Source organism: Lynx rufus, unplaced genomic scaffold (assembly GCF_022079265.1).
Source record: "Lynx rufus isolate CCGP_SWC_20201006 ecotype Redwood Valley unplaced genomic scaffold, mLynRuf1.p SCAF_4, whole genome shotgun sequence".
NCBI lineage: Eukaryota > Metazoa > Chordata > Mammalia > Carnivora > Felidae > Lynx > Lynx rufus.
In genome coordinates this window covers 84,430,715-84,443,801 of record NW_025814856.1, presented here as the reverse complement: position 1 = coordinate 84,443,801, position 13,087 = coordinate 84,430,715, and the positions used below count along the sequence as shown (strand labels likewise).

At 34.0% G+C, this 13,087-nt stretch overlaps 1 protein-coding gene and 1 pseudogene across 2 annotated transcripts in view; one reads left to right on the top strand and one right to left on the bottom strand.

The window, feature by feature from the left end:
* Positions 1–13,087, top strand: part of MAGI2 (membrane associated guanylate kinase, WW and PDZ domain containing 2) — a 1,354,570-nt gene that overhangs the window by 3,048 nt on the left and 1,338,435 nt on the right. The gene's annotated exons all lie outside the window — the stretch shown is intronic.
* Positions 7,918–8,318, bottom strand: LOC124524081 (40S ribosomal protein S24-like; annotated as a pseudogene).

Below are 13,087 nucleotides of genomic sequence, written 5' to 3'. Positions count from 1 at the left end.
AGGTTTATTTTACTTATCATTGTAAGCAAAATGAAGATTTCAGAATGTTAGATAATGGTACCTGTGTGTCTGGAGTTTTACTATAGATTTTACTTGCCAGAAAAATATTTAGAAGCTCTTGGCTCAGTGTTCTTATTTCTGGAAAAGCAACAAACTGGCATAGCTGAAAAACTTAAACATTGTTTGTTTAGCAATTTTATTTTTAAAATGTGAATGAGATGATTGATTTCTGAATATTCATTTAAACATTGGGTATTAAACAGAAGCTACATACATAATCAGGTAAACTAAGGCAAATTTTCCAAAGAAAAGTAGACATTTAAATAATAAGAATATTAATAAAAAGCGCACCAGATAAAATTGCATTGTTTACTCAATTTTTATTTACTTGTTTGGCTAATTTAGCATTATAGTTGTCATAATTTTATTTCCTTTTTACTTTTTTTTATTTTTTATTTTAGCACTTTATTTTTAAGCATTTTTGAAAAAATTAAGTTTTTAAATTTTAATTCTAGCATAGTTATACAGTGTTATCTTAGTTTCAGGTATACAGTATAGTGACTTATCAATTCTAATAGTTGTTATAATTTTAAATTATAACTTTAAAAGAGGACGAAGTATAGGATTTTAAGATATACTAAACAAAGTAGATGTATCGTAATTTTTCTGCATTGTTTAAATGTCTTTAAAACCATTCTTAGAAGCCATTTAATTAAATTCAAGCTGCTTTTAATCCACACAGTGATGAGTCATATATGAAAAATACCATGTATTGTCACATCTAATTTGTTTTTATAAACTCTGACTTTTTAGTTTATAATAATAAACTTTCCTCATCAAAGCATTTAATTCTAAATTAGCAGATCTGTTCCATGATCTCATTAGTGCAGTAGACCCAGTTGAAGGAAGTTTCTTGGAGTGATTTTGAGATCTTTGCTGAAGTGCGAAAGGTTTTTCTTTCTTTCTCTCTTTTTTTTAAGTTTGCCACTAAAGTTCACAGCAGCCAGTTACATAGACCATTGTGTCCTACATTCCTTGCACTATGGCTGCCACTGCGTCTAATCCCACATGGAGACCTACATAGCCTGGACTTATTTTCCCATTTAGGATCTTACAATGGAAAATAAAAGGCAAAAAGTTTTCTAATTCTTCCCATGTGGAAGAAGGGCCAAATAAGGCCTTTGAAATTCAGTTCTAGAGATGTACATTGCTCTCCCTCCTATTGCTTCTTTCAAAGCCTTCTTCAAAGGAAAATAGATCCACATTTATTAGGAGTTATGCTTTCTTCTTGACTGACTTCAGGCTAGTATCAGTTAAACCTCTGTGCTACTTTTTATTTGGAAAGGTAAAAGCAAATCATGTCAAATTTTCTCCAATAAAGATGGATTTTCCTTCATAAAAATTTAAGGTATGTGAATTTTATTGACCAATAAACAATCAAACTGTTAGAACAATTTGATCAGTTAATTATTTTAGAATAAATTATCTTTAATGTTTTGGAACCAGGTTAATGAGACAATTATCTTTGGGCATAATTTATGGATGACGCTACTGTAGTTTTTGGTATATGTACATAATTTAAATGGTATGACCTTGAATGTTAAATATGACAGTTTGCTTTTTTATGTGTGTGTTTTGAATGAGACTCATCTCAGGATGAAATCACAGCTGAAGTATTTAAGTGCCACCATCTCAGCTCTTAACATTTATACTGTGTGATCTCTTGGCATGTTTATTATGCTCACTTTCCTTTTTAGTTTCTTGAAACTCACACATTCACTTTCATAATTAGCAAAAAGTTTTCACATTTGACAACTCTGATTGCTTATAGTTTAAAACATTGGCTTTCAAATGCATAGCAGACCCTGGTTGAATCATTTCCTTCAAGAGGTAAGATAGAGTAGTAGTTCTTTAACAGTCTTCCAAGAAGACTGCTTGATTTTGAATCTTGAGTATGCCACTTAGTATGGGCAATATAAACAAGTTATCTAGCCTGGGGTAGTAATAGTACTTTGAGAATATTAAATAAGTTATGTATTTAAAATAAGGTAGTATCTGGCAGATAATGAGTGTTATGTAAGTGGTACTCCACACAAATGTTATTCCAGACATATGGTCATTTTGAGCTAGTGACACATGAAATGTTGTTAACTTTCAGGATATTTCATTCTAATTGAAGACTAACTGAAATATATGAAATGATTGACTTATTAATAGTATGAGTAATTTGCAAGTAGTATTCTTGAGTTTTTTTTTGTATAGTAAAATAATCATTTTATTTGTAAAGCATTAATGTGAAGAGTATACTATTAACTGGAATGGAACATATTTTTACCTTTTAAAAATAACTCCAACTGATGCTGCCTTTATGTGTGCAGATCACTGTTTAATTATTTGCATATTTTAGCCATTGTTTGTTTTCACTGAGTAGTTTATTTCCTTTGTACCCATATCTTTTAAGCATTTGGTGAATGTATTGAATCATTTACTCTAGGCTTGGCAGGCATTGAAATCCTATTAGAATTCACGAATTTAAATTTAGGAATTTATTTATCCTTTTTACATGGGACTATTTTAGATACAAGTACATGTTTTAAGAATGAACTTTGACTTCTCAGCTAGAAATCAAGTATCTCATAAAGAGGAGCAATCACAAACAGATTTAATTCATAAGTGTTCACAGTCCACTATGTATAATAAAAATGCATAAAATACAGCAAGGAACTTACTTTGCACTTGTGAGAATGTCAGCAATTCAATATAAATACTTCTCTGAATTAATACTTATGAGATAGAACAATCAACAATATAGCTACCATCAGCTCCCCAATGATTTTAAGATTTTAGTTGAATTAACCCTATCTTTGAATTCAACAGAAACCTGTAACTTGAAGCTCCAGTGTTTAATATTAATTTTTAAATATATCTCTTACCTATACTAGCTATTTACATGACAAGAAATATGGAAGAGTCTTACAAATTTCTTAGTGTTGTGACCTTTTAAAAATGTTTTATTTAATTTCATTCCCAGCTTTCTTTCTTCTATCTCCAGTATGGACTGATGTGTTATTTCCTTTAATGAAAGGAAATTTTAATTAATATTATATAGATAATTTAATAACAAGTTCATGATTACTGAATTCAATTAATGAAAGATACACATCTGCTAAAAAGTGTTGTAAAATGCTCATATCATCCTAGAGAAATAATAATTCCATTATTCTAATATTCCATTATTGCACTCATTGACACATTATCAACTCTTAAAAAAATTCTGTTTGGAGATTAATTTTTTAGAAACTTAAAAAAATTGTATTAAGTGTAGTATATAACATTGACTGATTTGGATACTTCAGAAGAAACAGAAAAAGTTTTCTTATTTGACCACTGACTGAATATTCACTTAAATGCATCCCATGTCTTAATTTTCAAAGATCCAGTAGGCTAATGAGTAGATATTTTAAATAAATGGTTGGATTTGTTTCAAAATTTGTAATTATTTGGCTTGCTCTACCTTGAAATACATGTGAAGTTTTATGTTATTTTCAGTTATTTTGGCCCACTTAAAAAAATCAGTGTCAAAACCATGGCAGTCATTATATATCCAGTAATAGGCCAAATCAAATATGTAACAGAAGAAAATATAAACATTTATAGTTTCAAATGAAAGACATTCTATAGATACTTATTTTTCTAATGACAAATTTGTAGATTTTTTTGACCCTCTTAAACTGCGTTTAGAGAAATTTGTACATGTGAAATCAGATTTTTCTGTAAATAACCTTGATTTTATTAAGTGACCGTGAAACGAAGCAGGAAGAAGCATACTTGTTTAATGTCAAAAAAGTATATTTTATTTATCTATTTTTCAAATTACATTTTGTTTGAAGAAATTTCTTAAAACATGAGTTTCCCAAATGTAATGTTGAATTATTTTTGTTGCCATGGATATGAGTAGCATAAAAAAATGGTTTGCTCTTTACATTGTCACTTAATAGATCATAGAGTTTGAGTAAAAATGTTAAGTGCAAAATACATACAATTTTTAACATTTATTTTTATTTTACAGGTGAGCATTGTTGCTTATCCTAGTATTTTGTATTGCTGTGCACAGGAAGGTTTATACTTAGCTAGAATCTATATGAATACAAGGATAACAAATGTTGTAGAAACCCACAGATTATCTAGCAACATAACCTGAACTTGTCAAAATCTGATGGGCTGGGTTGCAAGCATGAGCAAATTTCAGAGATATGTAATGTCCAGTGTTACATCTGTGAAGCGTTCTGATCAGTCTGTGGTTGACCCCTTTCTTTGCAGTCTGTGCTGTAAGGATGTTAAAGACAAAATTTCTTTAAATAGTAGCTAGCATTTAGGCTTTTTAAAGGGTCACTAAAACCTCCCAGAAGTCTTGGCTTATTTCCAAAAGCACCTTGAACATGAATAACTGTAATCTCGCTTTTCTGGAAAATCAGGTACTTGGAGGGTGGCCATTTTTTTGGTGTTAGGACTGGGGTCTAAATAGAAGTTGACCCTCCCCACCCAGAAGTGCAAGAATGTTATCAATATGCTCTTATCTCTTTGCAATTAAAGTAATAAAACCTTCCTTTGTATTTCTTCTGAAAGGTCTATAGCTGAATCTCCTTTTCCTTTTTGGTTGAAAGTGCCTATGCTTTTCTTCCCTTCAGGGTGAAAGATCACTCTAGTGAACAACAGATTTACTTTTCTTCTTCTTTGTGTACATGGATGTCACACACACATACACACACACGCATGTGGGTGCCCACACACATTTTTCAAACACTAAAGTTTAATGCCAGTTTTTAAATCCACAGTCCCAGAAAGATATGTGCATGTGAGGATATAATCTTACTTTAGAGAAAGAGTTACATAAAATTTTTCCATGTGTGACAAATCTAGCTGAACAGTTTGCATAGTCACCTATTAATTTTCAACTGTGAGTGGTATTTTTTAATGTTGATTTCTTTTTGAGAGTGGGGGAAGGGGCAGAGAGGGAGACAGAGGATCTGAAGTGGTCCGGTGCTACCAGCAGAGAGCCTGATGTGGGGCTAGAACTCATGAACCATGAGATCATGACCCGAAGTCAGACACTCAACCTGCTGAGCCACCCAGACACCCCTGTGAGTGGTATTTTTTAACCCCTATTAGCTCTGATAGTGGGATACCATAAAGACATAATGAAATCAAGTACCCAGATGATTTATACATTTCACGTATATTAGTTCTTAAGAAGTGATAATGAGAAGTCAGGTTTTAATAGTTTGGAATTTGATCATTTTTATTTGCATGGCCAAGTGGCTGATGGACTACATAATGCCTGGGAGAAGGCCCTAATGATAAAGTAACAAAAGATGGGTCAGGGACAAGAGGCATGCTTGGTCATCATCATGATAACATATTTACAGTGTTTTAATTTTCATTGGTTTAGATGTCTCAGAGAAAGGTAAGAGGACCCGATCGAACTTGCTATGGATATAAGGTGTATTACAATTCTAAAGCAGTAATCATTTAAAAATAGGTTAAATGATGCCTAACTTGCAAATGTTTAGCTAAAATACAGGTAATAGTATTGCCTTAAATTAAAGATGTCAAGAAACCCGAGTTTAATTAGCCTGAATCCTAAGAGATTTTGTTATGAAATGGAGAATAGAATATTTTGAATTACATTAATGTGTTAAATTCAAAGCCATTTTCTTTATGTCAGATTAATTCACTATGGAGTGATACTGTATATGGATCTATAAAGTGCACATATACTATGAAGTCTAAGAAAAACTATGTAAAATTAATGATATTGTTGATAGCTCAAACAATATGCTAAACTACTACTAAGAATCAAGAAAATGCTTTTTTAAAAATAATTGGGAAGTCTTCATTGTATAGTGTGAAAAGCATCACGATGACTCTTCTAGCATTGACTAAGGAGATGCTTTGCTTTAGTTGAATATGTTTTCAGACAGACTTTAGAAGACCACAGAGTTATTAAGGAGACATTGTTGATTCTCTACTGGAATGCATTTCTTTTCTTCTTGCCTCCATCCTTACTAACAGAATGACAGTTTTGTTCAAGTATCCACATGTTGATGTGCTGCTATGCCATGTGTTTCATATTAGCATGGCCTCATCCCAAGGGGATGAACTTAGACTAGTGTAAACCAAGCATGGTAATTTCATCTCTTTGCCAATGATTGTTTTAGGAAATGGCTTATAAACCAGTTCTAAGTAGTGAAAAGTAAGGTGAATCCCCCTGGGGACTTTCTGAGAAATTTTTTTAGTTTTTAAAATAAGATTCAGGACAGAGCTATTCACATTTCTGCCTGTGAAAGTTGCTGCATGTGGAGGTGATGCCTGGAGCAACTATAGCCATCTTGTGTTCATGAGGAGAGCTACCCAAAAGGTGAAGATTGGTAGAACAGAGTGAGAAAAAGCTACTAGCTCCTTGGTGAACTGCTAAAATAATGAACCCAGAACCAGCCCAATCTCAGGGTTCTTGTTACTGAAGTAATAGGCATTTTAAGATTTTTATTTTATTTTATTTTATTTTATTTTATTTTATTTTATTTTATTATTTTATTTATTAATAGATATTTTAAAGTATTTAAGATATTAAAAGATATTTTAAACCATTAGGTTTAGTTGGGTTTAGTTAGGTAGGTTGGGTTTTCTGTTATTTTGCAACCAAAATCTTCTAATTGATACGACTCTAAAATGTTATAAAAATAGATATTTCATTCCTATTTTATTGTTTTGGGAGCAATGGTGAAGATCTTCTTTTTGAAAAGAGAAATCTATTTGAAGAATAAACCAAGGTGTATTTTCCTGTTAGATAAGTTCAAATTCTAGGTATGTCTCCGTTACCTCATTTAGTTTGCTCTGGTTGGACTTCTGTTTTAAATTCCAGAAAATTTTAACTGTTGTGAAGTAAAAATGTAGGAACACAAGTTCATTTTAACATTACCCAAAATAGAACATAATCAAGAAAGCAAATCAGCTACAAAAATATACCCACAATGCATGCCAAAACCAACTTGAAATATTTTTTTTGAATTATAAAATATTTACAAATGTCTGTGCCATTGATCCAGGAGTGTATATAATTATAAACTGACTCATCAAAAATGTTCCAACGTCCATTTTTCCAGGACTAGAATTCATTTACTTATCATTTAACAAACATTTATTGGTAACCTATTCTCTAGTAACACTGAAATAGAAACTGGTGGTAAAAAGAGGAATAACCATTAAGACATCATCCATACCCTCAAGTAGTTACATCCTGTTGTATATCTGTGTGATCTGAGTTAAAAATTATTGAGAATATTTTTTCATCTTTTAAATATGCCTTCCGTGATGTAAACAGAATAAAAAATAAGAAAAGAAAACATTTTGTAGAAGAAATAATGGTTAGGCGTTCTTAGTATTCGACATCATGGATTTCAGTTCAAGTAGTTACATAAACTCTATGTGTATATTTTTAATGATATGTTCTGGGCACTGTGCTAGATAATGACCATAGAAAGGTGTGTAAATCTTTTTTTTAATTTGTATTTTTATTTTAAAAACATATTTTAGAGAGAGTGTGTGAGGATGGAGAGGGGCAGAAGGAGAGAGAGAATCCCAAGCAGACCCCTTGTGCAGCATAGAGTCCGACGTGGGTGATGTGGGTCAGGCATCCCAAAGGGTGTGTAAATCTTGATTCCACTTTAGGAATTTCACAGTGTAGTGTAATAGTCAAGAGCATGGAGCTTTAGTGACCAAAGTTGTGGATGCCAGTCACAGCTCTGCCCCATACTAGACATAAATTGAACAAATTGTTTTATTTTTTTAAGTTCTTAGTTTATTAATTCTCACATGAAAAATCTGCACAGTCACCACAGTCACTGCAGAATCTTTTCTTTACTCCTTCTTTCTGCCAGCATGAACATTGGCTTTTGTAATACCCCTGACTTTCTTCATTCTGTTCTTTTGTTCCTTTTGCTTTTTTCTTGACATCTTTGTCTTCTCATACAGGCCATGTCTGGCAAGTCTATGTTTGGGTTTGTTTTTCTTTGTATAATCCAAGGAATCATAAATCATGCCAAAGGCAGTTGTCTTGCCACAACTAAAATGAGTTCTGAATCCAAATACAAAGATGACATTGGGCATAGTCTTGTACATTTTGGCTAGTTTATACAGAATTTCTATCTTAGGTACTGTGTTGCCTTTCTGGGATAAAGAATATCAATGACCATCTGTTTCTGTTGAAGTAATCAGTTGATCATGAACTTCCTGGTCCGGATAGTTACTATGTCATTCATGATGGTGGCCAAGCTTCAAGCAGTCAGGGAGCAAACAAATTGTTTTACATTTTTATAAATCAGCTCCATCCATTGTAAAATAGGTATCATTACAGAACCCACTTCATAAAGATGTTATGAAGAATAAATGTTATAATGCCTTTATAATATGCATAGCCCAGGGCCTGGAGTGTGGTACAGCCTCAAAACTATATATAATAGTACATAAAGTATATCAGGCAAGGAAGATAGGAAAACACTTCTTGAGAAAAAGCAAGGAGGCATTGATATTAAAAGTTTCAAGGAATGTGATAAAGAGGTTCTAAGCACCAAAGTCTGGAGTTTAATATAGATATTAGAAATTAATGACTTTGGGGGATTAGATGTGGGCCAAACCATCATATAGAACTGAATGTTGAGCCACTGAGTATTATTATTATTATTATTAATAGCAAACATTTGTGCAGTGCTTACTGTATGTCAGGCAGATAAACACTTTAGATAAATGTTAATTAATCCTCATATTATTCTACAAGGTAGCTACTGTCATTAAGCCCATTTACAGATAAGAGAACTGGAGCCTGGAGTGATTAAAAAACTCACGCAAGGACACATAATAATTAGCAGAGCCAGGATTCAAACCTAGTCAATGATCTTAACTTCTATGGCTCATTTGCTTCTCTATGTTTGAAAGGTTTTAAGAACAGGATTGAGAAGATCATATTTGTCCATTGTTTTCCCTGTGAGGAGAAATGTAGGCAACATTTCATGGAGCACATGCAGTCAGTCAAAAGACCCAATTAAAGGAGGTTGAAGATACAGGCAGAAAGACAATTTATGAGGCTACAGACTTACCCAGAAGAGAGGTTTTGAGGTCTTGAACCATAACAATGAGGGTAGGAGTGGGAAAGAAGGGAACTGATTCAAGAAATATATATAGATGGTAAAATTGTCAGTGTATCTGATTGGATAGGGATAAAGAAAGAGGTTACCTTGGTTGATTTTCTAGTTTCTGTTAACTGGTGTCAATCATTACAGAGACTAGAGGCAGGGAGTAAATGTGGATAGAAGGTAATTCCATTTGGGATCTATTTAATATGAGGTACCTGGAACAAATAGGCATCTGACTATTACAGCCTTAAATTTGGAAGAGTGGTTGGGGTTGAATGTGTAGATTAGGGAGCATGAGATCATCCGACAAAAGAATGTAAAGGCAAAAAGACAAAAAAAAAAATACTGTGGCATCTATGGTTTTGAAGTCAAGGGATCCCAGGAAAGAACCTAAGACTGTTATCAGACTGTCTTAACGTTGAGTGAATGGTCATCACTGGTAGACACAGCAGAAATGGTTAAAGATGATGTCTGTAATGGTTCTATTGTATTTGGCAAAAATGGAGGTCACGTTTGTTTAGTGTCATTTCCATGGAGTGGAAGAAGCAGGAGAACCAGATGTCATAGTGTTGAAGAGTGAACAGGAGGTAAGAAAATAGAAATAGCATGTGCATCCTGCTCCTTCAAGAAGTGTACATTTAGTAAAAGGTGATAGGCAGTTGCTCTCTAGGGGATGCATGGTTAAGATGGGTAGGGGTGGGGCATCTGGGTGGCTCAGTTGGTTTACTGGATTTTGGTTTAGGTCATGATCTCAGAATCATGGAATTGAGCCCCATGTCAGGCTCTGTGCTGAGCATGGAGCTTGCTTAAGATTGTCTCTCTCTCCCTCTGCCCCTCTCCCCAACTCACACTCTCTCTCAAAAAAAAAAAAAAAAAAAAAAAAAAAACCAAAAAAAAAAACCAAAACAAAAACAGAGGGATAGTGTTGTACATGTTTGTGTTATGATTGAATTTCTGTGTTTGTCACATAAATATATTTTATTCCATTATAAAAATCTTCTAGTAAATTAAGATCTTTAACTTATGAATTGAGTAAATAATTATTCATTATATTTTTGTTTTGTGTCATGCTAAAGCTAGGTTCTGGAATTAAAATAATAAGGGTCCAGGGGTGCCTGGGTGATTCAGTCAGTTAAGCCTCTGACCCTTGGTTTCAGCTCAGGTCATGATCTCACAGTTAGTGAGTTAGAGTCCTGCATCAGGCTCTGTGCTGGCAGTGAGGAGCTTGGTTGGGATTCTCGCTCTCTCTCTCTCTCTCTCTCTCTCTCTCCCTGTCTCTGCTCCTTCCCTTCTCATGATTTCTCTCTTTCAAAATGAATAAACATTAAAAAATAAAGTAAATACAATAATAAGGGTCAGACCCTACCATCCAAGAATACAGAACAGGAGAGGCAGTTATGTACAAAGCTAACCTTAAAACACTGAGTTTTAATGGAATGATACAGAAATAAACAAATTGCTTTTAGAGTACTTACAAGGGAAAAGAAGAAGCAGGGCAGTAGCATATAAAGAGGGTGGATCCTGGAGTAAGAGGACTGAATTGGATTCCAGTCCCAAGTTCATTGCTTTCACTTCCTTATGGGAGGGTTGGGGTTAACTTTCCTTCAGATTCAGTCATATGTTACATTAGGGTGGCTAGAATTAAAGAAGATAATGCATGAAAATATTTTATAAAACTGTTAGCACAGTTCAGTTGGAAGTGTTACTGCCTAGAGATGGAAGATGGCTGGGCGTGGGCGTGCTTCACAGCATGAAAGATCTTTGACATTGGCCCTAAAGTGTGAGTGTGATTTCAGGAGGGGAGGTGCAGAAAGCAGAAGGAAGAGCATGGCCAAAGGTCAGAGAGGATAAAAATGACCCTCCAGTGCAGAGAACAAAATACAGGTCATTGAGGCCAAATAAACGGGGACCTGAGTGCCCCTAGTGGCAACTAAAAATTTTTCCAGAAAGGAAACTTGGAATCCTATCAGGAAAGGCCTCAAACCTAAACTTAAAGAGTTTGGACATTGTTCTTTAGGTGAGTAAAGCCACTGAAAGGTGTCTGAAAAATGGAGAAGCATAATGTGGTTGTGGTTGTTGTTGTTGTTGTTGTTGTTTTCAGGGGCAGGGCAAGGGGGAAATTTGGTTTGAGGTATGTATTGGGTGGAGAAGAAACAGAACAAGGCCTAAGGTCTGGTATCAGTAGTTGGAATGGAGGGACATGAACTTGAGACATATTTTAAAGGCAGTTGAATCAGAATTTATGTCCAATTGAATGGGAGATAGTGGTAAAGGGGAGACAATAGTCAAAGATAATTCTGAGCTTTCTGACTTGGGATAGCTTTGTGGAGTAGATGAAGATGCCATTAGCTACAGAGATTAAAATTTAAACTACAAGGGAAGTGGCTTCAGGCTGTTCTAGAAATTAAAAATTGCTCTCTTTGACAAATGCAGAAGCAGCACCATGCTACTATCAGTGTATTTTGGCTCTTAGTGAAGAAGTAATGTGATTATATTCATGAGGTATGAATCACTGATATTTTACTTAAAACAATTTAGACTAGTCATTGGAGTTAGTGAGTTAACAAAACTAAGTTATAAAAGGGCCTATTTTTAAATTTTTACTAGATTTTATTTTGCTTATTTTATTTAATTTTGCTCCAGTTGATATTATGTAAAGAATAGAGTGAGTGGAGAAAAATGAATGCCTGAGAATATAATGTGTTTGAGGTGCCTGGCAGGCAGATGATGGCATGTTTATGACATTAGGGTTGTTGGTCACGTATGTCTAGAGCTCACAGAATTGTTAGAATTGCAGATTGGAGAATTGAGTGGCATTGTTTCTACTTGGTAGTAGTAGCTTCTCAAGGAGCCCTGGTGCTCTTAGAAGAGCGCTGGGTGAGAAGGGACCAAGAATAGGAATTTGAGGAATGCCTGTATTTCATAGGCCTGCAAATGGAATTTTCTTTACTTAGTATTTCTACCTTAGGATGGGGGAGAGGAGGGACATAAATCTTAATTTGTTTTAACATTTATTTATTTTTTTAGAGACAGAGAGGGATAGAGTGTGAGTGGGAAAGGGACAAAGAGAGAGGGACACACAGAATCTGAAGTAGGCTCCAGGCTCTGAGCTGTCGGCAGCACAGAGGCTGACGTGGGGATCGAACTCACGAACTGTGAGATCATTACCTGAGCAGAAGTCGGACTCTCAACCGACTGAGCCACCCAGGCGCCCCCATAGATCTTTAACAATGTACAAACCAATCCTCTTAAATTGGGTTCTTCATAGTATGAATCACATTGAAGATAATTATCATATACAGATTTTTAATGTTAATGTATCACTGTTAAGCACTACAGATAATGTTTCTATTTTATTAGCAAACCAGATGCAAACAATAATAGTGAGAACTCTGTCTTCAACAGTGCTGCCTTTATGTACTGTATATTTTTAGTCTCAATTCAAAGGTCACAGAAACTAAACAATGCCTCACTTTTTAAAATCTGTGAGGTGCTATTTTGAGACCAAGCTCTTTGACCATTGCTATGGTATTATAGACTATATTTGGAGTAGACCCTGAAAATGCAAACTCCTCTCTAAATTATACTAGAGATTCTTTATTGAAACTATGTTTGAAATTAATAACCTTCCTCTGCCATGTGAAATTATTCAAATATTTCCTATGGTAGTGGTTGGAATATGTAACTTTTTGAACACTCAAATTTTTATCTTCTTTCTTATAGGTAGCTTCTCTAGTTAAAGTTACTAGAAATAACATATGAAATATTTTGAACTGTATATAATTGTATAACTGTGTAACTGTTATATAATTTTGTTAATTAAAAGAACGACATATATATCCCAACATCTCAGTGTTCCTTTATTTATCCAGAGTTGGTATGTGAAAATTAGATCCATA